A 25700-nucleotide genomic window follows, 5' to 3' on the forward strand; every position below is an offset into this window, starting at 1 on the left:
GTTCTGTTTAGCGGTTATTAAAGGGAGGAAAGAAACCAAATGGAAATAGTGAATTATTGGTCCTTCCATGTTTTACACTTAATGCTGGTACATAGTATTCTTTCCACATTCTACTGCACATTACCTAGAGAAAGAACTGCAGATCATCAAATAATTATCCATTTCCAAATGGTCTAATGACAGCAGATACAAAGGCGGCTCACTTAAAACCTTCCGTTAACAGTCACACTGCATCAAATGGTGCTAGTTTTAAGTAGGCCACCCATTTAGTACACTCTGAAACACCTTTCCGCCCAATTTCTGTCATTTGCCCCTTAAGTCAAGGGTAGGACCCTGCGTGACATCTACAAAGGCCTACTTCTAACACCTCCCGTATCTTAATGTGTGAGGATACTGATCACCATAATTTATGACCCTATCTACGGCAGTGGGGTGACTCGCCACATCTGGAGCCCCCTCATTTGTTCGCAGTGACTTCTAAAAACACCGCTGGCGCGGGCTGGATATTTGATCTTGGGGCCAAGTGCTTCCAGACTTTGGCCTTAAAGGTGAAGAGCCGGGTACTGAAGGCCACAGACATCACCGCGGATTTCACAGAGGGCCGCGTGCCGGGAGCGGGTGGCCAGGCGGTGGCGGACGCGCCACCTGTCCATCCTCCCACCCCTTCCCGCCCCCTTCTTTGGCCGGTGGGAGCCGCTCCTTTCAGCAGGCGCCGGGCGATGGGGGTTGCAGTTGGCTGCGCGCGCTGCGAACACCGATCCCCGGCGGCAGTTGGGCTCCGCTGGGCCGAAAAGCTGCGGGCGGGAAGCGCAAGGTTAAGACCCTGACGGCTGCAGTGCTCAAGGGCCCCGCGAACGCGCTCCGTTGGTGCGCGCGCGCGCGCGCGCGCGCGGCTCCGCCCCGCCCGCTTGGCGCGCGCCCCCGCCAGGTCCGCTCTCTTCCCCCACCCCTGGCGCGGACGGGGTGGTTCCAGCTCACTCTCCTCCCCCGAGCGGCGGCAGCGGTGGCGGCGGCTGCTGCGGGCGCTGAATGAGAGACGGTGACTGTTCGGGTCGGCGAGCGTTACTCTAGGCGGCGGCCGTGGCGGCGAAGCGTGAGGCCGGCGTCGTCTTTCCATCCTCTGAGGCGACGGTCGCGGCTGCACAGGTCGGTGGGCTCAGGCCGCGGGGCGATGCGGGGGAGGGAGGGAGGGTGGGTGCGCGGCGCCCCCCGGGCGGCGCGGGGAATGGCGGCGGCGGCGGCGCTGCGGAGTGTGGTTCTGCCGGCCGCGGGCCCCGGGGCTGCTCTCCCTGCGCGCAGGGAGGGGGTTGCGGAGCTGGGGCTGAGGTAGAGGGGCGCTGGGGGGCGCGCCTCCCTCGGCCGCGGGTTCTCGGAGTCGGAGCGGTCGTGGGGTCCCCGCTTGGGGGCGCCGTCCTGAAGCCGGGGGCGCGGAGACCCCTTGAACCCGCCTCGCTCTCCCTCTTGGGTGGCGGAAGCCCCCAGCCTCCGCCCGCGCTGTTCTGACGCCCAGCGGCGCGTCAGCCTACCTTCAGGTGAGCCCGATCCCGGACCTCGGAGCCACGACCAGCAGAAGCCGGGCCACACCCCCTCCCCTGGCCCCGGCGGCTGCGCCCAGAATCCTGGCCGCAGAGTTGGCCGCCCGCGAACCCGCGGACTCGCGGTCAGGGTGACCTGTTGCAGAGCGGCCCGTAGCCCGAGCTGCCTCGCCAGCCCCGGCCCCGGAGGGGCTGCGTCCTGCGCTGGCCTTGGGCCGGTCGCGCTGCCCGGGTGTGGGGCAGGGGCCGCAGCCTCAGGTCGGCTTGCTGTACAGCCAGGAACCCGGCTCTAGAAAAAAGGAGATTCCGAACGTATCTCATCAAACACATGCAAAGCCGGGAGATCTGTCTGCAAATATCCGGAATTCCATTGCAGTATCGGATTAGGTAGGCTCATAAACACCGTTGCTTTGGAGGTGATTTGGGAGAAACACGAGCCATGAGTGAGGAGTTAATTTCTGGAAAATAGCCGTAAACCTGTGCGGAGCGAATTATTCCCCCCTTCAGCCCCCCCCCCCCCCCAAGCTCTTTTCCTGTAGCCGTGTGTTTTGTAGACGCAGGCCAGTTTCAGTGTACGTGGGCGTGTTTGGGAAGAAGCTGCGAGCTGATAGGAGGTACCTAGTACAAATGTTAATTTGTTTGAGCTGGGAGGGGTAAGGGAGGAGAAAGAAAGGGCACTGATGTTAGCTGTGGAGGAGGGGCAATTGAAATACTAAATTTCTGTTAAAAAAAAAAAAAAAACACTAAAAGAAATATCTAATGCCTAGTGTGTATTTAAGACCATAAAGTAGAAACAAACAGGCAGCAGTTAATTGAGCTTTATCGTTTATGCTCCCTGGATTTTTTTTCCCCAACACTTTAGTTGCTATAGAGAGCCTTGTTTTCTTACCAGTGTTTGTGAATTGTCTTGGGTATTTTTCTGTATCGACCATTAGATCGATTCCTGTTCAAGTTTCTTTGAAGATGACCATTAGAATGTTAGGAAACTTTTCAGTCCGTGTTTGCAGAGTATTGCTGTTAGGCAGATCATAGCTTGCTCATTATGAAGCCTGTTCCACTCAAGATAATTATGCTTGTACAAGTGCTATAGAACAAGTGCTATAGAATCGTACATATAAATGTATTACTCTTACTGCTAAATATCTTACTTTAGAATTATGAGGAAACTTCCAAAACTGAACATCCAAACAGTATTATTTTAACAAAGATAACCTCTAACTCAAGCTTTGTAGGCATGAAGTTTATCATGTAGCTTCAAAGGTCTTTTTAGGCAGATCTAAATATCAAGATGTAAAGGCATTAATGCCATTTGGGATACATAATTTCAGTGTATTTTAAGCCTAGTTCATTTTTTCTTTTTAAAATTCAGCATAGTTTTTAAACGGTAAGATGTGCACTTTTTCCATTATATTCCACTTTTTTTTTCTCTTTTAAGGTGGATTCTCCTTATTTGGCTGAGGCTGGTCTCAAACTCCTGAGCTCAAGCGATCCTCCCGCCTCAGGCTCCCAAGGAGCTGGGACTACAGGCGTGAGCCACTGTGCCTTGCTCACTGTGCCTTATTTCACTTTTCATTGAATTAAGAAATTTGACTTTTAGTAATACTTTGGGGCAGGACTCTGGAAATACTGTTTAGTTTGCCTAGATTTTTTTCAGATTGCAACATAAATTTGAAGATAACACTTGCATTTGTCAGGACACAACATGCTTTTCTAATATTTATATGTAATACTCGAAAGAATACAACAAATTTTCCTGAGAGAAAATATAACTGAAAAACTGGCTTTGTGAGTCAGATACATATGTGAGTAATATATTTGTGTGTGTGTTTTTAAATACCTGGTACGAATCTTTTTATTACGTCATTAGAGTTGAGTGTAGTGAATGATGAATATATAGGTGAAATTGTCCTATTGCAACTTAAAACACTTAAGCTTTTTCGAGAGGCTCAGTTCATTCTGCACATATTTATTGGGTACCTACTTGGTGCCAGTTAGTCCCCTAGAGGTTGGGTACACAACAGGGGAAGAGACAGGTCTGTGCCCTGATGGGGTTTAATTGATAAGTGGGCAAAAATGTTAGTTTAAAAGTTTAAGAAGTAGAAACTCCTCTGATAACTTTTTGGTTAAGGATATTGTTTTTCTCTTTCTGGGGATAGTGGGAATTATTGCCTGGAGAACAAAAACATTGACAAATGTTTTTAAAATATGCCTATGTTTATATACTTTGGGTTCCTGGTTACCAAGTATACCAAAGATAAATATTCTACCTTAAGTCAGATGATGCATAGTTTGCATGTGGTTAGATAGCCTTATTCTTTTGGTTTATGTAGTTAAATGAAATGTTTGCTGAAAATATTCTCTCTTGGCGCTTATTTATAAGGGAATCTAAATTTTTTTTTGGTCTAAAATTTTAAAATATCACCTTTTTCTTTCTGGCTGACTGTGAGTGAACCAATTCCTTGACAATCTGGTTTTCCAGAAATTTTTAAAATAACTTTTAAACCTTAAACTAAACTATTAATTGAAATTTATTTAATCAAATTTGTTCTCTTTTGTGAGTTAAACTTTAAACTCGTTTATTTTCTCCCAAAGCATGCTTTTTTTTTTTTTTTTTGCTATGTAAAATAGACACATAGTTTGGGTTTACTTTTAATTTTAATGATACACGGTTTGAGAATAAGATATGTTGAAATGTATCCATTTTTTGAATATGAGATATTGTGTAATGCCTGTATTTGGAATAAAATTGTCACTTTAATCTGACTACTTTTTTTTAAGTTAATTTTCAATGAAAGATAATTCAAATAGCTTGAAACTACCCCAACCTGAGGTTCCTTGGAGAGGAAAATGAATGTATTGCATTACCCTATAAATTGTTTCTTTAAATGTGTCTTAAATTTCCTGTTGTTTCCTTTTTAGTGAGAGAATAAAGATTGGGTGTGATAAATTTTAGTACCGTGGAATTAATGTGGAATCTTTTTTGATTTAATGTCTTGAGCTTTTGATTTAGGAAAACTTTTAACTACATAATAGAAATAAAACACTGGAATTTAAAATGTGTTACATTTACCTATTCTATGGAAAGAAAAAAGTTTGAATATAAATTTACATAGTTACTTTAGTAAGTACCTAGTTAGGGATATGGGAACGATCTATATAGACATACAGGTATGTGGATATAGCAGTATTCATATGACTTAGCTTGAGGAGGCTTGGCAGTTTATTTCATTACAGAGAAACCTTTAGTTCTGGCTTTTGAGTAATACATTGTTTTGGAGTGTAAAAGACTTGAATCTCTCATCTTGAATTTAATTGATAGTTTTCTGTTATTTCACTTACATGACGGTTGTTTTTTTTTTTTCAGAACAGATTTTCTTCAGTTTGATTTCCTTTTGTTGTTCTGGAAGAAGTCTTTTCTGAAAACCCTGTTAAATAGCATCCCCCATCGTACTCTGTGCCTTTGCCTTGCTTTATTTATTTATTTTTACATCATTGCTTTATCTGACATTAGAACATACATTAGTTTATTATCTGCCTCCCTCTCTGATTGTAAGCTTCATGAGAGCAAGGGCTTATTTTGTTCACTGTTGTCTTCCTAGCACCTAGAAAAGTATCTGACACATAGTGATGCTCAGATATTTGTGGGGTATTAATTGTTATGAATAACAAAGGACCCCTGGTTTTGTTCCCTTTTTTAAAAAAATTAATATTTGACTTATACAGCTGTGCAGTTAGAAAGAAAATTGTACTACAAGGGTTATAAAGGTTGAGCATCCCGAATCTGAAAATCTGAAATCCAAAATGTTAAACTTTTTGAGTGTCAGCATGACTCTCAAAGAAAATGTTCATTGGAGCATTTTGAGTTTTAAATATTTGGATTTGGGATGCCTAACTGGCAATGCAAGTCTTCCAAAATCTGACAAAATCTGAAATTCAACAAGATTTGAAATCTGAATTTTTCTGGCCCCAAGCCAGGTACTCAGATAACCTGTAATTAAAACTCCAGTCGTCTGTCTCATCTCTTCATGACTTTCCCTCCTGTGTCCTGCTCTCAGAGCAACCATAGGTGCTTCTTCTGATATTTATTTACATAATTTAAAAATGATATGCTTTTACTGTTTGTTTTTCAATTTTATTTATTTATTTTTTGAGGTGGAGTATTGCTCTGTCGCCCAGGCTGAAGTGCAGTGGCATGATCTTGGCATACTTCAGCCTCTGCTTCTTGGGTTCAACTGATTCTCCTGCCTCAGCTTCCCAGGTAGCTGGGATTACAGGTGTGTGCCACCACGCCTGGCTAATTTTTGTATTTTTAGTAGAGATGGGGTTTCACCATGTTGGCCAGGTTGCGAACTCCTGACCTCAACTCTTGACCTGCTCTCTCCGGCCTCCCTAAGTGCAGGGATTACAGGTGTGAGCCACCACGCCTGGCCCTGTTTTTCAATTTTAGATGTTATCTATTGGCTTTCTTCTGTGGTAGATGAGTCTATGCTTTAGGATTCTTGTGCCACCTTGAGATTTCTTTCCCACTGTCTTCCCAATATAGTCATGCTTTTGATTAAATCAGCATTTGTTTACATTATTATGACTGTAAATATGTTTACAGTGGAACCTTACAGTGTACTGTGATTATATTTTTTGGAGTTGATTTTTTTCTTTTTATTTCTTGGTTTCCTATTTGTCTCTGATTTTTCTTCTACAAAGTGTCCCAATATCATCAAACACATCAGGTAATTAATTGACCACTCAGTTTTTTAAAAAAGAATGAAATTCTTCTTGAGCTCTCTTATCTTCTTGCTCAAATCTGCACTTTTGCCCACCACTTATTCTGTGCAGCTATAGTTGTGACTTCCCTTCATCATGATTCTGAGAATTCTTTTTATTTTTTTATTTTTTATTTTTTTGGAGACAGAGTTTTGCTCTTGTTGCCCAGGCTGGAGTGCAATGGCATGATCTCAGCTCACCACAACCTCTCCTTCCCGGGTTCAAGCAGTTCTCCTGCCTCAGCCTCACAAGTAGCTGGGATTACAGGCATGCGCCACCACACCTGGCTAATTTTGTATTTTTAGTAGAGACACGTTTCTCCGTGTTGGTCAGGCTGGTCTCGAACTCCCAACCTCAAGTGATTTGCCCACCTCGGGCTCCCAGAGTGCTGGGATTGCAGGCGTGAGCCACTGCACCCAGCTGATTCTGAGAATTCTTTTTGCCATTTTTCTGTGTTGGAGCCTGTGATCTCTGGATCCATGTCCTCCACTTTCTTGATTTACTCCTTTGTTTTAGTGAAATGCATCCTTTGGTAACTTTCAAGAAAGAGTATATGAAAAGGTAAACTTTTTGAGATGTGTGTATTGCTGAAAATATTTTCCTTCTGCTTTGACACCTGGTTGATAATGTGGCAGGGATAGGTATAGAATTCCAAGGTAAACATCATTTTCTCTCCAAATTTAACAGATGATTATAATTTTCTAGTTGTTTTGGTTTTTGTGTTTTTGAGACAGAGTCTCCTCTGTCCCCCAGGCTGGAGTGCAGTGATGTGATCTTGGCTCAGTGCACCCTCCGCCTCCTGGGTTCAAGTGATCCTCCTGCCTCAGCCTCCCAGATAGCTGGGATTACAAGCGTGTGCCACCACACCAGGCTAATTTTTGTAATTTTAGTAGAGATGGCATTTCACCATGTTGGCCAGACGAGTCTCAAACTCCGGACTCAAGTGATCCACCTACCTTGGCCTCTCAGAGTACTGGGATTACAGGTGTGAGCCACCATGTCTGGCCTGATTTTCTAGTTTGAAGTGGTTGTTGAAAAGTCTTATGCCAATCAAAATCTTCATGCTTCATACGTGATCTGGCCCTAGGATCTTTTGTCTTCAGTATATCTGATATGTCCCTGATATTTTATGTATCTTGTAGGGATTTTACTTTATTTCTTCTGCATTGAATTTAGTGGGCACTTGCAACCATCAGCGTTCATGATTATATGGGGAGGAGATATGATCTAGTTTAGAGGTCAGCAGACTTTTTCTTTGAAGGTTAGATAGTATTTTAGGCATTTTGGGCAATACAATCCATTACTGCTACTCAGCTTTGCTGTTGTCAAATGAAAGCAGGCATAAGCAGTGTGGACTGTGGTTTGCTGACACCTGATCTTGTACAAGCAGAAGGATTAGCCTTTGCTTTACCAGGAGTAGTGAGAGTTACTATAGAAATAGGAGAAAAGACAAGTATATGGATAGACACATGATGGTGGTAGCTTGAGAACGTTCTCATGAGTGTTTCAATTTACCTTTGTATATAGAGACCAAGCTCATCATCTGAGAGTAAGGAAGAATGGGAATATGTATTAGAGGTTTGAGAAGGAATACTACATGACATAGCCATTTGTCAGAAAGTAAAAAAGTGAATAGAAGAGGGAGACTATGATTGCCAGGCAGCAGTAAGGGCTCCCTTGCGATACATGATTCTGAATTTTTTGTTCCTGATTTTTTTTTTTTTTTTTTTTTTTTTTTGAGATGGAGTCTCACTCTGTTGCCTAGGCTGGAGTGCAGTGGTGCGATCTCAGCTCACTGCAACCTCTGCCTCCTGGGTTTAGGCAATTCTCCTGTCTCATCCTCCCAAGTAGCTGGGACTACAGGCCCGTGCCACCACACTCAGCTAATTTTTTGTTTTTTCAGTAGAGACGGTTTTACCATGTTAGCCAGGATGGTCTCGATCTCCTGACCTCATGATCCGCCTGCGTTGGCCTCCCAAAGTGCTGGGATTACAGGGGTGAGCCACCGCGCTCAGCCATGTTCCTGATTTTAATAGGAGTACCTTTAACATTTCATCATTAATTATAATGCCTTAATATTGGTTTTGATAAATAACTTAAGACTTTTGGTAGATATGCTTTGTCATACTAGTTTTCTAAGAGGTTTTATTTTTTGTTTTTTTTTTTTTTAAAAAACATAAAAGTGTTGAATTCATCAGGTGCTTTTTCTTTGCAGGTAGAGATGATCATCTTTTCCATTAATCTGTTAATAGGATGTATTACATTAATAGATTATCTCCTGTTGAACCATCGTTGCATTCCTGAGTTAAACCGTATTTAGCTGTGGTGCATTTTTTCACCCACACTGCTGAATTTGACTTGCTGGTGTCTTAGAGTTCTTTAAGATCTACATTTATCAGTGAGGTTTATATGGGTGTATTTTGAATTCAAAATTACACTGACTTCATGAAATCAGTTGTGAAGCTTTCTTTTTTTCCCCCATTATCAGAAATAGTTCTGTAAATAGAGATTCTTTGCTCCTTGAAGGAGCTATAGATTTAATATGAAAATTTCTAAAACAAGACATGGAAAATTATCTGTATGACCCTCTTGGAGGCAAAGGCTTTTTAAACCAGGATGCAAAAAGTGCTAACCAGAAAAGACTATTTCATTAAATAAGAACGTCTATTCATTAAGGAATACTATTAAGAGAGAAAAAAGGCAAGTAGCACACTGGAAGAGGTGTTTGCAATACGTATATCTGTCAGAGGACTCGTATATAGAGTATATTTAAAGTATGCAAATCAATACAAAAGAATTCAGACAACCCAGCTTTAAAACAAATGGGCGAAAAGACTGGAACAGGCTTTTTAGAAAATGAATTGTTCAGATGGCCAAGGTTAAAAAGTACTGATACATAATTTTCAGAAAACTGCAAATTAAAACTATAATATGATACCACTACATACCTGCCAGAATGGTGTTAATTAAAAAATCTGAAATACAAAATGTTGACAAGAATGTAGAGCATTTGGAACCCTTATGCATTTCAAGTGGGTTTGAAAATTGGTACAGCCACTTTGGAAAATTCTTTGGCAGCATTTGCCTAAAACTGTATCTGTATGTGCTCTGTGATCCACCAATTTCATGTCTGGGCATAGACCTAATAGAAATCAGTATATATGTGCATCAGAAGAAAACATAGGGGTAAATCTTTATGACCTTGGAATAGGTGAAGGATTCTTATATATGACACCAAAAGCAGGAGCAACAAAGCAAACAAGAGGTAAATTGAACTTGAAAATTAAATTTTTTGTGCTCCCAAGGATGCCATCAAGAATGTGAAAAGACAATACACAGAATTGGAGAAAATATTTGCAAGTTGTATGTAACAAGAAACTTAGAATGTATAAACACTCTTATAACTCAGTAATAAAAAGACAACTCAGTTTAAAAACAGGCAAAGGAGCTGAATAGAAATTTCTCAAAGATAAGCAAGTGGCCAATAAGCATATGAAAAGATGCTTGATGTTATTAGCTATCAGGAAAATGAAATCAAAACCACAGTGAGATACCACTGGGATGGCTTGAATGAAAAAGTTAGATAATAAGTGTAGGCAAGGATGTTAAGAAATTGGGATCCTCATACACTCGTGGGAATGTAAATGGATGTAGCTTCTTTGGAAGACCATGAGGCACTTCTTCAAATAATTTAACATAGAGTTGCCATATGACCCCGCAGTTCCTCTCCTAGACTAGCAGATAGAGGTAGAAAACAGATTAGTGGCTTAGGCTAGTAGCAGGGGAAAGGGGTTGGTAGCTAAAGGGTATGCATTTCTTTCTGAGATGATGAAAATGTTCTAAAATTGACTGTGTTGTTGGTTGTACGTCTGTGAATATGCTATAAACCATTGACTTGTACATTTTCAATGGGTGAATTGTATGGTATGTGAATTATATCTCAGCAAAGCTGTTAAAGGTAGGAAAAATAATCAGTGATATGACGGTGTTGCCATAATATTTGAGAAGAGCAAGATGAAGAGGGATATACCAAGTATTTGTATGAAGCAAACAACTCCGAAACCTTTATGTCTGTTGTGTTTAGACGATTTTGTAAGGTGGAAAATGTTGCACACTAAATGTAAATGTTCATTTTCTTATTGGTCTAAAATAGGGAGAGGGAGAGAAATAAGGGAGAAAATAACTAAAAGAAGGAGTTGATTTAGAAAAAAAAGAGCATGTATAGCAAGATCTCAGTTATGTGAACTATAAATGTTAAAAATGTTAAGAGTCGTTGTCTGTGTGGTGGGATAGCAGATCTTTTTTTCTTTATTTTTTCTGGTTGGTTGATCTTTTTTATTTTATTAATAGAAGTAGTTAAAATGAAATTAAGAGGCAATAAAATAAAAATAAGTTATAAAACCGCCAAAGCCATAGCAAACAGGGCATGTCCATAGCAACTTCGTCATCACTCCCAGTCTGTCAGCAACAACAACAAAAAAATTGGATAAATAATTTGTGGTATAGCCTTATAGTGTAACACTGTGCAATAGTGGAAAAGAATGAACTGTGGCTGTACTCAGCAAACATGGGTGAGTATCACAGATAAAATGGTGAGCAAAAGAAACCAGACACAAAAGAGTATGTACTTCATGAAGTCATACTGAAATTAGGATGCCTAATAGTAGATTAATTAATAGAAGTAATTAAAATAGTAGATTAATAATTAATAGAAGTAGTTATTTCATGACTTCATTTACATAAAGTTTAGGGCAAGGTCAAACTCGTGTGGTGATAGAAGCATGAGCATGGTGTTTAGGAGTTGGGGCTAGAAGGGTAAGAGGAACAACAAAAAAGAACCTTCTAGAGTGCTGGAAATGTCTGTTTTCTTTTCTTTTCTTTCTTTCTTTCTTTTTTTTTTTTTTTTGAGACTGTAGCCCAGGCTGGAGTGCAGTGGCGTGATCTCAGCTCACTGCAACCTCCGCCTCCTGGGTCAAGCAGTTCTCCTGCCTCAGCCTCCTGAGTAGTTGGGATTATAGGCATATGCCACCATGCCCAGCTACTTTTTTTTTTTTTTTTTTTTAGTAAAGATGGGGTTTCACCATATTTGATTGGTGGTTACGTGGGTGTCTACATGGTAAAATTCATCACACAGAATACCTTAGATATGTACATTATGTTTGTATGTCTCAAAAGTAAAACAAATGAAACCATAAAAAATTAAAATAAGCAAAATATTCTTGTACTTACATCAAAAGTATTTGTATACTTCTGGGGATAATTGTGTTGCATTCAAAGATAGTTTCTCTCTACTATCCTTTTTAGTGATAGTATTGTATTGTGTGAATGTATCATCTGTATCATCATTTAAACTCTTGATGAGCATTTAGGTTGTTTCTTTTAGGTAGTATTAATGGTGATAGAGTTAACATCTTTTTTTTATAGCTCTTCCTGTAATATCTTTTTTTTATAGGTTTCCTTTTGATGAATTCCTAAAAAGAAAGTTATTTGGAGGTTAAGGATGTTTGCATACTCGCTTATGGTGTGCATGTTTGTTTCTCTATGCCCTTACTCACTTGGCAGTTAGCTTTAAAAATGTGTATGTGTTGATGTGTTATGTAATAAGTGCTCTCTAATTCTTTTAATTTGTGTGTGTGTGTGTGTGTGTGTGTGTGTGTGTGTGTGTTTTTGAGACAGTCTCACTTTGTCGCCCAGCCTGGAGTGCTGTGGTGATCTCGGCTCACTGCAGCCTCCGCCTCCTGGCTTCAAGCGATTCTCCTGCCTCAGCCTCCCAAGTAGCTGGGATTACAGGTGTCCACCACCATGCCTGGCTAATTTTTGTATTTTCAGTAGAGTCAGAGCTTCACCTTTTTGGCCAGGCTGTTCTTGAACTCCTGACCTCAAGTGATCCAGCCACCTCGGCCTCCCAAAGTGCTGGGATTAAAGATGTGAGCCACTGCACTTGATTTGCATTTTAAACATTTTCAATGAAAGTACTGTTTTCACATGTGTGATATTATACTACTTTCTCCAGTTTTCTCTTCACATCCTACTCATTCTTTTTGTTCAATCTTTTAAAAGTCTTTTAATGAAATAGTTGTACAAAAAAGTGTATAGAGTCAGGCACGGTGGCTCACAGCTGTAATCTCAGCATTTTGGGAGGCCAAGGTGGGCGGATTGCTTGAGCCCAAGAGTTTAAGACCAGCCTGAGCAATGTGGTGAAACCCTGTCTCTACAAAAAAAATGCAAAAAAATTAGCCAGGCAAGGTGGTGTGTGTCTGTAGTCCCAGCTACTCAGGAGGCCGAGGCTGGAGAATTGGAGTCCGGGAGATCAAGGCTGCAGTGGCCATGATCGAGCCACTGCACTTCAGCCTGGACAATAGAGGGAGACCCTGTTTTAAAAAACAAAACCAAAAGCATATGAAGAATAATACAGTTAATCCCTAACTTAAGAAATTAATCAACGCAGTTGAAGCACCCTACTAGTTCACATTAATGTGTAAGAAGTCTTTATGTATTAAAAATATTGGCTCTTTGTCTCTTGTTTTACTTTTCCCTGTTTTATCTTTTGTCACCCAACTTACTGTATTTCATTGAATCTAAAATGGCTTCAGTTGCAAGAGGCACTATTTATGTACATCTAAAAATAAGAAATGGCATTAGATTTTAAGAGGCATCCTAATCCTAATTTCAGAGATTTTAAAAGGTAAGAAAACGCACATCTAAGAATTGATGAAATACATGTATTTCACTGTCTTGCGCCTTTTTTTGAGACGAAGTCTTGCTCTGTCGCCCAGGCAGGAATGCTGGTGGCATGATCTCGGTTCACTGCAACCTCCACCTCCCAGGTTCCAGCAATTCTCTGCCTCAGCCTCCCAAGTAGCTGGGATTGCAGGTGCCCGTCACCACGCCTAGCTAATTTTTTTTGTATTTTTAGTAGAGATGGGGTTTCACCATCTTGGCCAGGCTGGTCTTGAACTCCTGACCTCATGATCCACCCATCTCAGCCTCCCCAAGTGCTGGGATTACAGGTGTGAGCCACCACATCTGGCCAGTGCCGTGTTTAACCAGATGATCAATCTCTTGTTTCTGTTTCTATTGTGAGTCCTAGAAAGCCTTTCCTATGTCAAAATATATTTTAAAATTCACCTATGTTTACTTCTAGTATTTTTATGGCTTAAATATTTTTCATTTTTAATTCATCTTATTTTAATGTAAGATCTAATTTTTGTCTTTTTACCCAGATGGTTAAACAGTTGTCAAAAAGTTAAATGATATTAATGATTTTTTTTTCTTTTGAGACAGTCTTACTCTGTCACCCAGACTGGAGTCCAATAGCATGATCACAGCTCACTGCAGCCTTGACCTCCCAGGCTCAAGTGATCCTCCTGCCTCAGCCTCCCAAGTAGCTGGGACTATGGGTGCACACCACCAAACCTGGCTAATTTTTTTTGTCTTTTGTAGAGACATAGTCTCTACTATGTTGCCTAGGCTGGTTTTAAACTCCTGGGCTCAAGTGATCCTCCTGCCTCAGCCTCCCAGAGTGCTGGGATTACAGCGTGAGCCACCACGCTTGGCCACATTAATGATTTTCGAACAAGTAGTGATATGTTCAAATGAGCTGGCTAGGAAAACAATATGGCTTTGGATTTTGGTTGGGTCTAGTCAAAAATTATCAGTTTTATTTTCTAATAGATGAATATATATATATATATTTTGAGATGGAGTCTCACTCCATCGCCCACGCTGGAGTGCAGTGGCACGATCTTGGCTCACTGCAACATCCACTTCCCAGGTTCAAGCGATTCTCCTGTCTCAGCCTCCCAAGTAGCTGGGATTACAGGCGTATGCTGCCATGCCCGGCTAATTTTTTGTATTTTAGTAGAGACGGGGTTTCACCATGTTACCCAGGCTGGTCTCGAACTCCTGAGCTTAGGCAGTCCACCCGCCTTGGCCTCCCAAAGTGCTAGGATTATACATGTGAGCCACGGAGGTTGGCTAATAGATGTATATCTTAAATTTGCATTGAAAGGAATGTGAACATCAAAACTAAATTTGAATTTTATGTTTCCTTAAATTTCTAATAAGTATCTACATGTTCTTGGGATCAGTCAATATAGTTTACTAAGTTAAAATTAAATTTTTTAAGGATAGGCAATGGTTATAATTCTTTGATGAAAGTCTCTATGAATCTGGGCAAGTTACTTAATTTAACATTCAGCTTTTTTATTTGTAAATGGGTATGATAGTGCCTTCTCATAGGATCATTGTAAGGATTTCTTTTACTCTTTCTTTCAGAATTTTGAAGATCAGGTGTAATTATAGCCCAGATTCTGTTGCATCTGTGGTTATTCTAGATCTCTAGGGTTACTGGAGTAAATTATTTGTATACCTCTTCCAGTCCTGATTTAGATTTCCAGGATTTGTCTAGAACATTTTTTTGCCTTCTGGAATTAGCTTACATGACAAATCTGTATGTTTTCTGTTGCTTTTCTTAAGCTACAGTTTTGTGGATGTGCTGAAATACTCATAGATAATTTAGGGGTTTGTAGGTGGGTGATTAGTAAGGTTTTTTTTTTGCAATTTTGATATGCTGATATATTTTTGTATGTTTGTGTAGTTTAGATCCTATCTCTTAAAGCTAGAGGGACAGGAATAAGTCTACTTAAAGAGAAACATTTTGAGGATATCTTATGGATAAGAAACTCTGCTTCTGACTTGCTTGTTTTGGTCACTGGCATTTTTTAATGTTTTCTTGTAAGCACAGTACTTGAGAGTGTTATCATGGAAGTATTGTTGTTCATGTCTTCTTGGTGAGAGGCAGTCTTACATGTGAAACCACAGTAAATAACATAAAACAATATGTTGTTTTGTGTCAGATTGAAGAGCATTAGCAGTTCACAGAAGAAGAGGCTCAGTGAGGACAGGAGGAGTGGTCCTTAAGGAATGTGTTTCATTTAGGTGGAAAGAACGTACTGATTATTGAAACAGCATGACTCAAGATGTGGCAACAGGAACTCGGTTTTGTTGGCACGATTTGGATTGAAGGGTTTGTTTGGAATTTGGCGGGAAATACAGTACATTTGATGTGGTAGGACTAAATATTCAGTCCTTAGAAATGAAGCAGGGGAAATTAGAATTGAAATGGTAGTACATATTGTTATTCACTAGCTTAGCGTGTCACTCTATTTCATTCCTTCAAGAGAGCCAAAAGGTGACAGAGAGAACTCATTGCCAAAAGGTTTTTAAAGATACCACTTTGAAGGTTTGGACTTCAGGGAACAAGCAGTACTAATGAAGCCATCTGTGCTGCACTTGTTTATCTAAACAGTTTGGACAGCTGAACTGGCTCTAGGAATCAAGTTAACAAACCTAGCCCCTTCATCTGCTTGATTCCAATACCGCCTAACAGATATAGCTATAAGGATGAATAGGGTCATTGATACTACTTCTGACTCTGAACAGTATTTGAAATAATAGACGATAGTGGGTTTTTCTCCTCAGTAGTGGTACTCTTGATGGAGTATGGCAACCTTTGACTTAATAGTCACTGGACCTGTATTTCATGTCTTGTGTGATGCTGTAAATTATATGATCTCCTTAGTAACAACCAAAATTTGTATTTATAACTACTTAATTACTATAACTAAGTAGATTAGAAATCCTGGCAAGACTTTTGAGTCCCAGAGTAGTGGTGATTTATCTGAGCCAGTATCCTAGATATGTAATTTATAATTCTGGCTTGCCCACAGTTCCTCTGGAGGAAATCTGCTTTTTCTACAGTACATTGCCGAAGAACAGACCTCAATAGCAATTTTTTTTTTTAACCATATAAAACTGTATTGCAGTGGATTGGTCCAGCAGTGGGCATTTGACCTAAGGGCTGCTAATTCATCAGCCACCTAAAAACCCAGGATTGTCTAGTTGGGAAAATTTATAGTCAGTTATAGAAAACATGGAGTTAATTTGCCATTGAGCCATGGGAGCTGAAGCTGGAAAGATGTGTTGGTGTAGAGTCCTGTAAAACTAAAGTTTAAAGGAATGGAAAGTAGATGTAAACAGAAGCTATGAATTACAGAAATGATAAAGGAGATAAGGAAGCCATTTGGTAACTATAAAAGAGTAGGGCATATGTGCTGAGAGAAGTGCAAAATTCTGAGAGAAACCATGTGGTTTGAGAGAGAGGCACACAACACAAGAGTGAAGATTCTAGTTTCTGGCACTGTAGATGCTGTTCTTCCTTTAGTACTTCTGTGGCTCCTGCCCTTCTTGAGACTACATTCATTCCTCCCTACCCGCAGGAAAGATTGTAGGCTTTGGTGTTAGACATTTGACATTAGAATTCTGGCTGTTTTACCAGCCCCTGCAACCTTGGGCAAACTGCTTAACCTCTCTGTCTCAAATCTCTCTCACCTGTAAAATGAGCATCGTAACAATACCTTTTCTCACTGGATTGATGTGAGGATTAAGTGAGAATGACACATGGAAAGCTTAGAACAATGCTAAGCGTATAACAAATGTTCAATAAGTAATATATATGTAATGATATTTGAGGTAATTTGATTTTTTTGCAACTCAAAGAGTCTATAGTTAATCTCCTTGCTGATTCACTTAGAGCAGAGTAATCTTGTGTGGGTGGGGGCTGGGTAAACAAGATAAGGTATAAGGAGTTAGAAAATATTGTCTTATACAGTGTGAATAATAATACATTGAGCATTTAATAGATGTTTGGTGTTCTAAGCATTTCACCTGTATTCACTCATTGGATGTTTCTGTTACCTTCATTGTAAAGATGTAGAAACTGAGGCACAGAGAGGCTAACCAACTTGCCCAAGGTTATAATGGTGAAAGACCGAATGCTTTTTCCCTAAGACCAGCAACAAAACAGATGGCTACTCTCACCACTTCTGTTTCACAGTGTGCTGGAGTTGCATTGCAGCCAATACAGTCAAGAAAAATAAATAGACTGGGTGTGCTGGCTCACGCCTGTAATGCCAACACTTAGAGAGGCTGGAAGCAGGGGTGGATCACCTGAGTTCAGGAGTTCGAGACCGGCCTGGCCAACATGGTGAAACCCTGTCTCTACTAAAAATACAAAAAAAATTAACCCAACATGATGGCGGGTGTCTGTAATCCCAGGTACTCAGGAGGCTGAGGCAGGAGGATCAGTTGAAACTGGGAGGGCGCACCACTGTACTCCAGCCGGGGCGACAAAGTGAGACTCCATCTCAAAAAGAAAAGAAAAGGCATCCAGATTGGAAAGGAGGAAGTAAAATATCTTCTTTGTAGATGACGTGATTGTCTGTAGAAAATCTGATGGAATTTGCTGCAAAATTTTTGGGACTAAGTGAATTTAATAAAGTTGTGGATTACAGTCAGTCTATAAATATCAATTGTATTTATTTAGCAATGAGCAGTTAGAAATTGAAATGTAATGAAACCAGTACCATTGATAATAGTATCAGATATGAAATACTGTAAACTACACAGCATTGTAGTAAGAAAGTAAAGAAGACTTAGATAAGTGGGGAGATATTCTTTGTTTATGGGTGAGAAGAGTCATTGTTGCTAAGATAACAATTATCCCTAAATTGATCAATGCGATTCCAATGAAAATGCTAGCAAGCTTTTTTTGGGGCAGGGGGATAGAAATTGACAAGCTGATTCTGAAATTCATGTGGAAACATAAAGGACGTAGAATAGCCAAAACAGCTTTGAAAAAAGAAGAACAAAGTTGGAGGTCTAATGCTGTCTAACATCACAATTTATTAGAAATCTGAAGTGGTCAAAACAATGTTGTATCTGTATAAGGATGGCAAAATAGATCAATGGAATAGAACAGCATCCAGAAGTAAGCCAGTACATAAATGGACAACTGAATTTTGACAAGGTGCAAAGGCAGTTCAGCAGAGAAAGGATAGTCTATTCAACAAATAATGCTGGCACAATTGGATATCCAAATGCAGACAAATGAACTTCAGTCTATATCTTGCACTGTTTGTGAAAATGAACTCAAAATGAATCAAAGACCTAAATGGTAAAGCCTAAAATTACAAACTTTTGGCAAAATTAGGACAAAATCTTTATCTTGAGTCAGGCAAAATTATTTTTAGTTATAACACCAAAAGCATGATCCATAAAATAGCACATTGATAAAATGATTTTTTTTATCAAATTGAAAATGTGCTCTTCCAAGGAGAATTCTTTTTTTTTTTTTTGAACTTCATTCTTTCACCCAGGCTGGATTCCAGTGGTGTGGTCTTGGTTCACTGCAACTTTCACTTCCTGGGTTCAAGCAATTCTCCTGCCTCAGCTTCCCAAGTAGCTGGGACTACAGGCATGTGCCACCCACCACACCTGGCTGATTTTTGTATTTTTAGTAGAGATGGGGTTTCACTATGTTGGCCAGCTGGTCTCGAACTCCTGACCTCAGGTGATCCACGCACCTCAGACTCCCAAAGTGCTGGGATTACAGGTGTGAGCCACCATGCCCGGCCAAAAAGAGAATTCTTAAGAGAATGAAAAGACAGGCTGTAGGATGGGAGAAAATACTTGCAAATCAAATGCGTGATTAAGACCTTGTATATAGAATATATACTAATGAACTCTCAACTAAACACCAACAATCCAATTTTTTAAAATCTGCAAAATATTTGATAGATACCTCACCACAGAAGATATGCTAAGTATATGAAAAGATGTTTAGTCTTTATATATATATTTTTTTATTTAACAGTAGTATTTAATGCTGCCAAAAAGTATAAAAATACAGTAGGAATGGCAGTACAATGCAAAGTAATCTTTCCTAATTTGTTTCTTGTATATCTTTCTGCGTTTCATACATATATTATAAACACTTAACAACACATCACATTAAAGGTTCTGCAAAGTGTTATGCTGGTCGGTGCTCTTCATCCCCTGGATGTAAAGTTTACTTTGTAAACAAACAACTGTGAGGCAATCTAGAGGGTTAGCAAGCCTCATTTTAGTTTCCAGAGTGGGCTTCAGGTCTTGCTTTGCACATCAGTGGTTCAAAATTTATAGCTGCAGAATATTCTCAAGTCATGAATATTAGGTGTCTGTCAATCTTGGCTTTTTTTTTTCGTTCATTCTCATTTAGCCTCTGTTTCATCTGCTGCACTTTCTGAGCTGTGGGGGCCTTTCTGTCCTCTCGAATACATTTCGGTAGAGCACTCTCATTGTTCTCCTCCATTGTATCTTGCATTTTAGAAGAAAGGCCTGTACATCAGTCACCTGTCAGTTTTTATTCTTCTAGACCTATTCTGTTCCCATTGTATTTTTCAGTCATTATTTTGTTTGGTGAATGATCAAAAGCAGGAGATAAGTCTCCTTAGAAAGTTCTTTCCATCATTTCTGTATACTAGAATCTCCCTTTATACATTTGCTCCTTATATTATAGCCATGTATGAGAATCTCAGTTGATCTGGGGTCTGAGATAAAACCCATTCGGTATTTTCTCATGTTCAATAACGCTTGTTTTAATGTTAATATCGTCTCCTTTTTCCTTCAAAACAAGACGAGTGTCTACCAGAGAGAAGGTGCCAGAGTGCCCAATGCCTGCACTACAGTGGATCACTGCAGGCCCATGGTCAGGGTTCCACGAGCCAGATTTTCTCACTTTAAACAAGAAATTGGGAAATGAAGCTGGTGATTTAGGGACTCCAAAATCTGGCCAGGTAGTGTAATGAAAGTGAGATATTGTTCTGGTTTCACCACTGTTGATATTTTCTATTTGTAGTAGATGTACTGTATAGTACGACTTCACATCTTCTGACAAGAGCTTCACACTGAATCCTGTTTCTTTACAGCATCTCTTGGTCATCTTTTCGCCAGTACTGTGCATGTTTAACCGATTCTTTCTTCACAATGTGGTTCAGCATGACAATTGCTTTGGTCTTCTGCTGCCAAACCATAAGCCAGAAATGGCAGCATGCGTTAGGAAGTGGACCCTGTGTTAAGATGTAACTTCTTTGTGCTTCTGCTATGTCAACTAAGCTGGCATTAATATAATCATTCTCAGCATTTTGCAGTTTAAGACAACTGTGATCATCAGGTACAGCAGCTGCCAGCGATGCTGAGCATCCAACTCCTTTAACTCCCGCTCAGTGGTGGTGGGCATGGCAGCAGGAGCAAGCTGGCATGAGCAAACCCTGCTCCAGCAGAGAGGCTCAGGCCCCGCACGATCCACGGAGAGCCTGTATTATATTAATTATCATGTTAATAGTCACTAAAGAAATGGGAACCAAAATCAGTGAACTAGCACTACCTACCTGAAAGACTGACCATACCAAGTGTTAGCAAAGACGTGAAAGATTAGAACTCTATACTTTTCTGTTAGGACTGTGAAACGGTTCAACTACTTTAGGAGACAGTTTGGTTGTTTCTTAAAATGTTAACATACAGGCTGGGCACCATGTCTCACTTCTGTAATCCCAGCACTTCAGGAAGCTGAGGCAGGTGGATCACCTGAGGTCAGGAGTTCGAGACCAGCCTGGCCAGCATGGTGAAACCCTGTCTCTGCTGAAAATACAAAAATTAGCCAGGCATCATGGCATATGCCTGTAATCCCAGCTACTTGGGAGGCTGAGGCAGGATAATCCCTTGAACCCGGGAGGCGGAGGTTGTGGTGAGCCAAGATTGCGCCACTACACTCCAGCCTGGGCAACAGAGTAAGACTCTGTCTCAAAAAAAAAAAAAAAAACAAAAACCTTAACGTATACCTACCAGCAGTTCCACTCCTAGGCATTTACTGAAAAGACCCATGCACTAATGTTCACAGCTTTATTTATGATAGTCATAAACTGGAAAAAATGGATAAATAAATTGTGATGTAACTATACTATTTAGCAATATAAATGAATGAACTATTTATTGATAGTCACAACAACAGGGATGAATCTCAAAATAATTATGCAGAGCAAAAGAAGGCAGGCACTGGCTGGGCACAGTGACTCACGCCTGTAATCCCGGCACTTTGGGAGGCTGAGGCAGGTGGATCACCTGAGGTCAGCAGTTTGAGACCAGCCTGGTCAACATAGTGAAACCCCATCTCTACTAAAAATACAAAAATTAGCAGTTGTGGCAGACACCTGTAATCCCAGCTACTCAGGAGGCTGAGGCAGGAGAATCGCTTGAACAAGAGGCGGAGGTTGTAGTGAGCCGAGATTGCACCACTGCATTCCAGCCTGGGTGACAGAGCAAGACTCCATCTCAAAAAAAAAAAAAAAAAAAAAAGGCCGGGCGTGGTGGCTCGAGCCTGTAATCCCAGCACTTTGGGAGGCCAAGACGGGCGGATCGCGAGGTCAGAAGATCGAGACCATCCTGGCTAACACGGTGAAACCCCGTCTCTACTAAAAAATACAAAAAACTAGCCGGGCGAGGTGGCGGGCACCTGTGGTCCCAGCTGCTCGGGAGGCTGAGGCAGGAGAATGGCGTAAACCCGGGAGGCGGAGGTTGCAGTGAGCTGAGATCCGGCCACTACACTCCAGCCTGGGCGACAGAGCGGGACTCCGTCTCAAAAAAAAAAAAAAAAAAAGAAGGTAGGCACTTTGGGGGTGACTAATTATGTTCCTTATCTTGATTTTTCATAGGTGTATACTGTATATATATTTTGAACTATATAATTTATTGCATGTAACCTATATATATAAAGGTTTTTTGTTGTTTTTTTTGTTTGTTTGTTTTACATTGATAGGGATGGAGTCTTGCTATGTTGCCTAAGCTAGTCTTGAACTCCTAGGCTCAAGCTGTCCTCTTGCTTACAGGTACACACCACCAACAACCCATTTAGTCTATCACTTAATTGATAGACTAAAATTTAGCTTTCGTTTTTGGACCAAATCTGTTTTTAAAAATTTTTAAATTCATGCAGGCTGAGTGCGGTTGTCTCAAGCTTAATAATCCTTGCACTTTGGGAGGCCAAGGTAGGTGGATCACCTGAGGTCCAGAGTTTGAGACCAGCGTGGCCAACATGGTGAATCTTTGTCTTTACTAAAAATACAAAAATTAGCTGGTGCCTGTAATGCCAGCTACTCGGGAGACTGAGGCAGGAGAATCACTTGATCCCAGAAGGCAGAGGTTGCAGTGAGCCGAGATCACACCATTGCACTCCAGCCAGAGCAACAGAGCAAAAACTTTGTCTCAAAAAAAAAAAAAAAATGCAATAAAGATTTACTACAGATAGAAAATGATAAAAGATTGATTAAAACTTTATATAACATGCATTAGGGTTCTATAGAGGAACTGAACTAATGGAATAGATATATATATATTAAGAGGAATTTATTAAGTATTAACTCACAGGATCACCGGGTCCCACAATAGGCTCTCTGCAGGCTGAGGAGCAAGGAGAGCCAGTTTGAGTTCCAAAACTGAAGAACTTGGAGTCTGATGTTTGAGGGTGGGAAGCCTCCAGCATGGGAGAAAGGTGTAGGCTAGGAGGCTAGGCCAGTCTCTTTTTCACATTTTTCTGCCTGCTTATGTTCCAGCCACACTGGCAGCTGACTGGATTGTGCCCACCCAGATTAAGGGTGGGTCTGCTTTTCCCAGCCCACTGTCTCAAATGTTAATCTCTTTTGGCAACAGGCTCACAGACACACCCAGAATCCATACTTTGTATCCTTCAATCCAATCAAGGTGACACTCAGTATTAACTATCACATGCATCATTACTTTGTTTTTCATATACTTTAATATATACAAAGCAGAAAAAGTTGAAAGAAATTTTGTTTTTTAGAAATCATTAAGAAATAAAATTCCTTTGGAGTAGTGATTTTCAACTGGAGACTGTCGTCTTGGAGACGTTTGATTTCACAGCTGTTACTGGAATCCACTGGGTAGAGGCCAGAGATACTTCCACACAGCCTGCAATGCACAGCAAAGTCCTCCTCAACAAAGAATTATCTAGTTCCAGATGTTAGCAGTGCCAAAGTTGAGAAACCCTGATTTGGAGTATCTAAAGTCAATTTTAGTTGTTTATTATTTAATCATGTGTTATTACACGTACATGTGTTGAATATGTTACTGCCAAAACAAGTTGCTAAACAAAAACCTCTTAAGAAAATTGTGTATTAGGCCTTTGGGAATGTGTGGATGATGTGTTCGTGAGACTCTTTGATTCATGAAATAATTATTTTTGGGTAGCCACCTGGAGTTCTATTTGGATGTGTTGCAGTACTTGTGTTCATATCCTTTGAAAAAAAAATGTTGAAATATTACCACTTGTACACCTCATTCCCCAACCTAGTCTGATAGAGGCCACCAGTAGAGCTTAATTTTAATTGATAGACTAAAAATTAGTTTTTTTAAAAAAATAATTGGTGGCTATTCAAAATCTGAAATTTAGATTTAAGATTTATTAATTTTGAATGCCTACCTAGCCAGCTTTTTTTCCAGTGTTCCATAAATAGGCCAAGATCCTGGTTCTTAGATCTAACTTTAGCAGTTTTACTGATAACCCTTGGATCTTTAGTATTTTCTTCTTTTTCCATTTTAAAAGAGAACCTTGAGGAGAGAGAAGGTAGATATGAATGGAAGAATAGGGGGAAGGACAATGATTTGGATTGGTTTGAAACATTGGCCCCTAATATGTTGCGTTTTGAGGAGTGGTATTTTTCTAAACGGAGTAATACTTGGGATTTTGTAAATTCAGTTTGATGAGGATCTTAGAAGTAGCTTACTGCTATTGCAGTTATTTACAGCTGCTCCAGAAGACTGATAGCTATATGACTGGATTTGATCCATGCATGGAGGTAGAAAGTACCTTACTTTGCATATTACTCACATCTATTGCACTAAAGCAGTGCTTTCTGGCTGGGTGCAGTGGCTCATGCCTGCAATTCTAGCACGTTGGAAGGCTGAGGCAAGCGGATTGCCTGAGCTCGGGAGTTCAAGACCAGGCTGGGCAGTGTGGCAAAACCCCATCCCTACAAAAACAACAACAACAACACACACACACACACACACACAAATTAGTCGAGCATGGTGGCACACACCTGTAGTCCCAGCTACTTAGAGGGCTGAGGCAGGAGGATCTCTTGAGCCTGGGAGGTTGAGGTTGCAGTGAGCCAATATCACGCCACTGTACACCAGCCTCGGTGACAGAGTGAGACTCTGTCTCAAAAATAATGAATAAATAAATAATAAATAAATAAATAAAACAGTACTTTCTGAAGTAGAATCTATCCATTTTTGTTCTAGGTGAGAGGTTGACAAACCTCTAAAGGCCCAAAGAGTAAATAATCTGCGCTTTGCAGGCCATGCAAGTCTCTGTTGCAGCTATTCAGTTCTGCCTTTGTAGTGTGAAAGCAGCCATAGACAACACATAAATGGATGAGTGGCTGTGTTCTGTTAAAATTTTATTTACAAAAATGGGGCTGGATTTAGGTTGTGGGCCAGTTTGCCAAACGCTGTTCTAGGCCACCAGTGTTTCCTCTTTGGGATATTTGACATTTTCTGCTTAATTTTCCAGTGGTGGCTTACTGCAAATAAAAGAGAGTGGCACCCTTTTACTTGCAGCTACTGTGCTGTGTTTGATGGCTTTTACTGATGATGGTATGTAATAAGTGAATGATGTGAACTTTAAGAAGTAGAATAAGGCAACCTTAGGTTTTTTCTCTCTCACATTCTGCATGCAGCTGGTTGATGAATTCAGGCACTTTTACTTTGAAAAGTCTCTGGAATTAGGTTTTTTAATGTTCGTATTTATAATTTCTTGGCTGCAGTAGGATAATAACCTCCTTATTGCTCCTTCTGCATTTAAGGTTCTCAAATTCATCAATGTCCACAAATGTTACCTAAGTTACCTTTCTAAAATAAAAGTATTGTGGTACACTTCTCTGTCTGTAATTACGCAGGGACTCCCAGTCACTCAGAGCAGTGGTTCTTGACTGCTTTTTATTCCTGAGTCCCTTTGAAAATCACTAATAGCTGTGGATCCAGGAAAATGAGTTTATTTTTGTGTGTGTTCATGTACACAGTTTTCATACTTTGGGGGAATTGGGCAATATATGGCCCTAAAGTTTTATGCATGTCTCTTAGTTAGGAAATCTTGATTTACATTAAAGTACATTTCTTTCCATGCTGTTGTAAGTGCTTCGTGAGCTGGCTAGAGTCTATCTTTGTAATTTATCTTCCATGTTCACACACACAGACATACACACCCCATGCACTCCCCCTCCCCAACCCGTTGTGCTTTTTTCTACAAAGAACCAACATTCCTCCGTTGTGGCAATTTCTTCCATTCTTGTGGCTTTGCAAATAGCATTTCCTCGTGCCAGGATTGCCCTTACCGTAAATTTCCCTTCCATATGCCCATTTTCTACTTGTTAAGACTCATCTCAGATATCAGATTCTCTGTGAAGATATTCCTGACATCTCTTCCTTGGCAGACAGAAGTAAATATGA

The 25700-nt window shown here is 40.4% G+C and overlaps 1 protein-coding gene and 2 pseudogenes across 3 annotated transcripts in view; 1 reads left to right on the forward strand and 2 right to left on the reverse strand.

Annotated features, from left to right (window-relative positions):
- Positions 1-682: 682 nt before the first annotated feature.
- LOC111555336 lies at positions 683-2041 on the reverse strand (annotated as a pseudogene). The gene is made up of 2 exons (XR_004228958.1): positions 979-2041; positions 683-794 (listed from the first exon to the last, which is right to left on the reverse strand). The product of XR_004228958.1 is annotated as a translation initiation factor IF-2-like (transcript).
- RALGPS2 (Ral GEF with PH domain and SH3 binding motif 2) overlaps positions 880-25700 on the forward strand; it is a 198967-nt gene continuing 174146 nt past the window's right edge. The window contains exon 1 of one of the 2 annotated variants that reach the window (XM_023231275.2): positions 880-1146. The gene's annotated coding sequence lies outside the window, so the exon portion shown is untranslated. The remainder of the gene's footprint in view (positions 1147-25700) is intronic. The other variant, XM_026448210.2, reaches the window with a different exon arrangement.
- LOC111555335 lies at positions 19290-20415 on the reverse strand (annotated as a pseudogene).

Source organism: Piliocolobus tephrosceles, chromosome 1 (assembly GCF_002776525.5).
Source record: "Piliocolobus tephrosceles isolate RC106 chromosome 1, ASM277652v3, whole genome shotgun sequence".
Lineage (NCBI taxonomy): Eukaryota > Metazoa > Chordata > Mammalia > Primates > Cercopithecidae > Piliocolobus > Piliocolobus tephrosceles.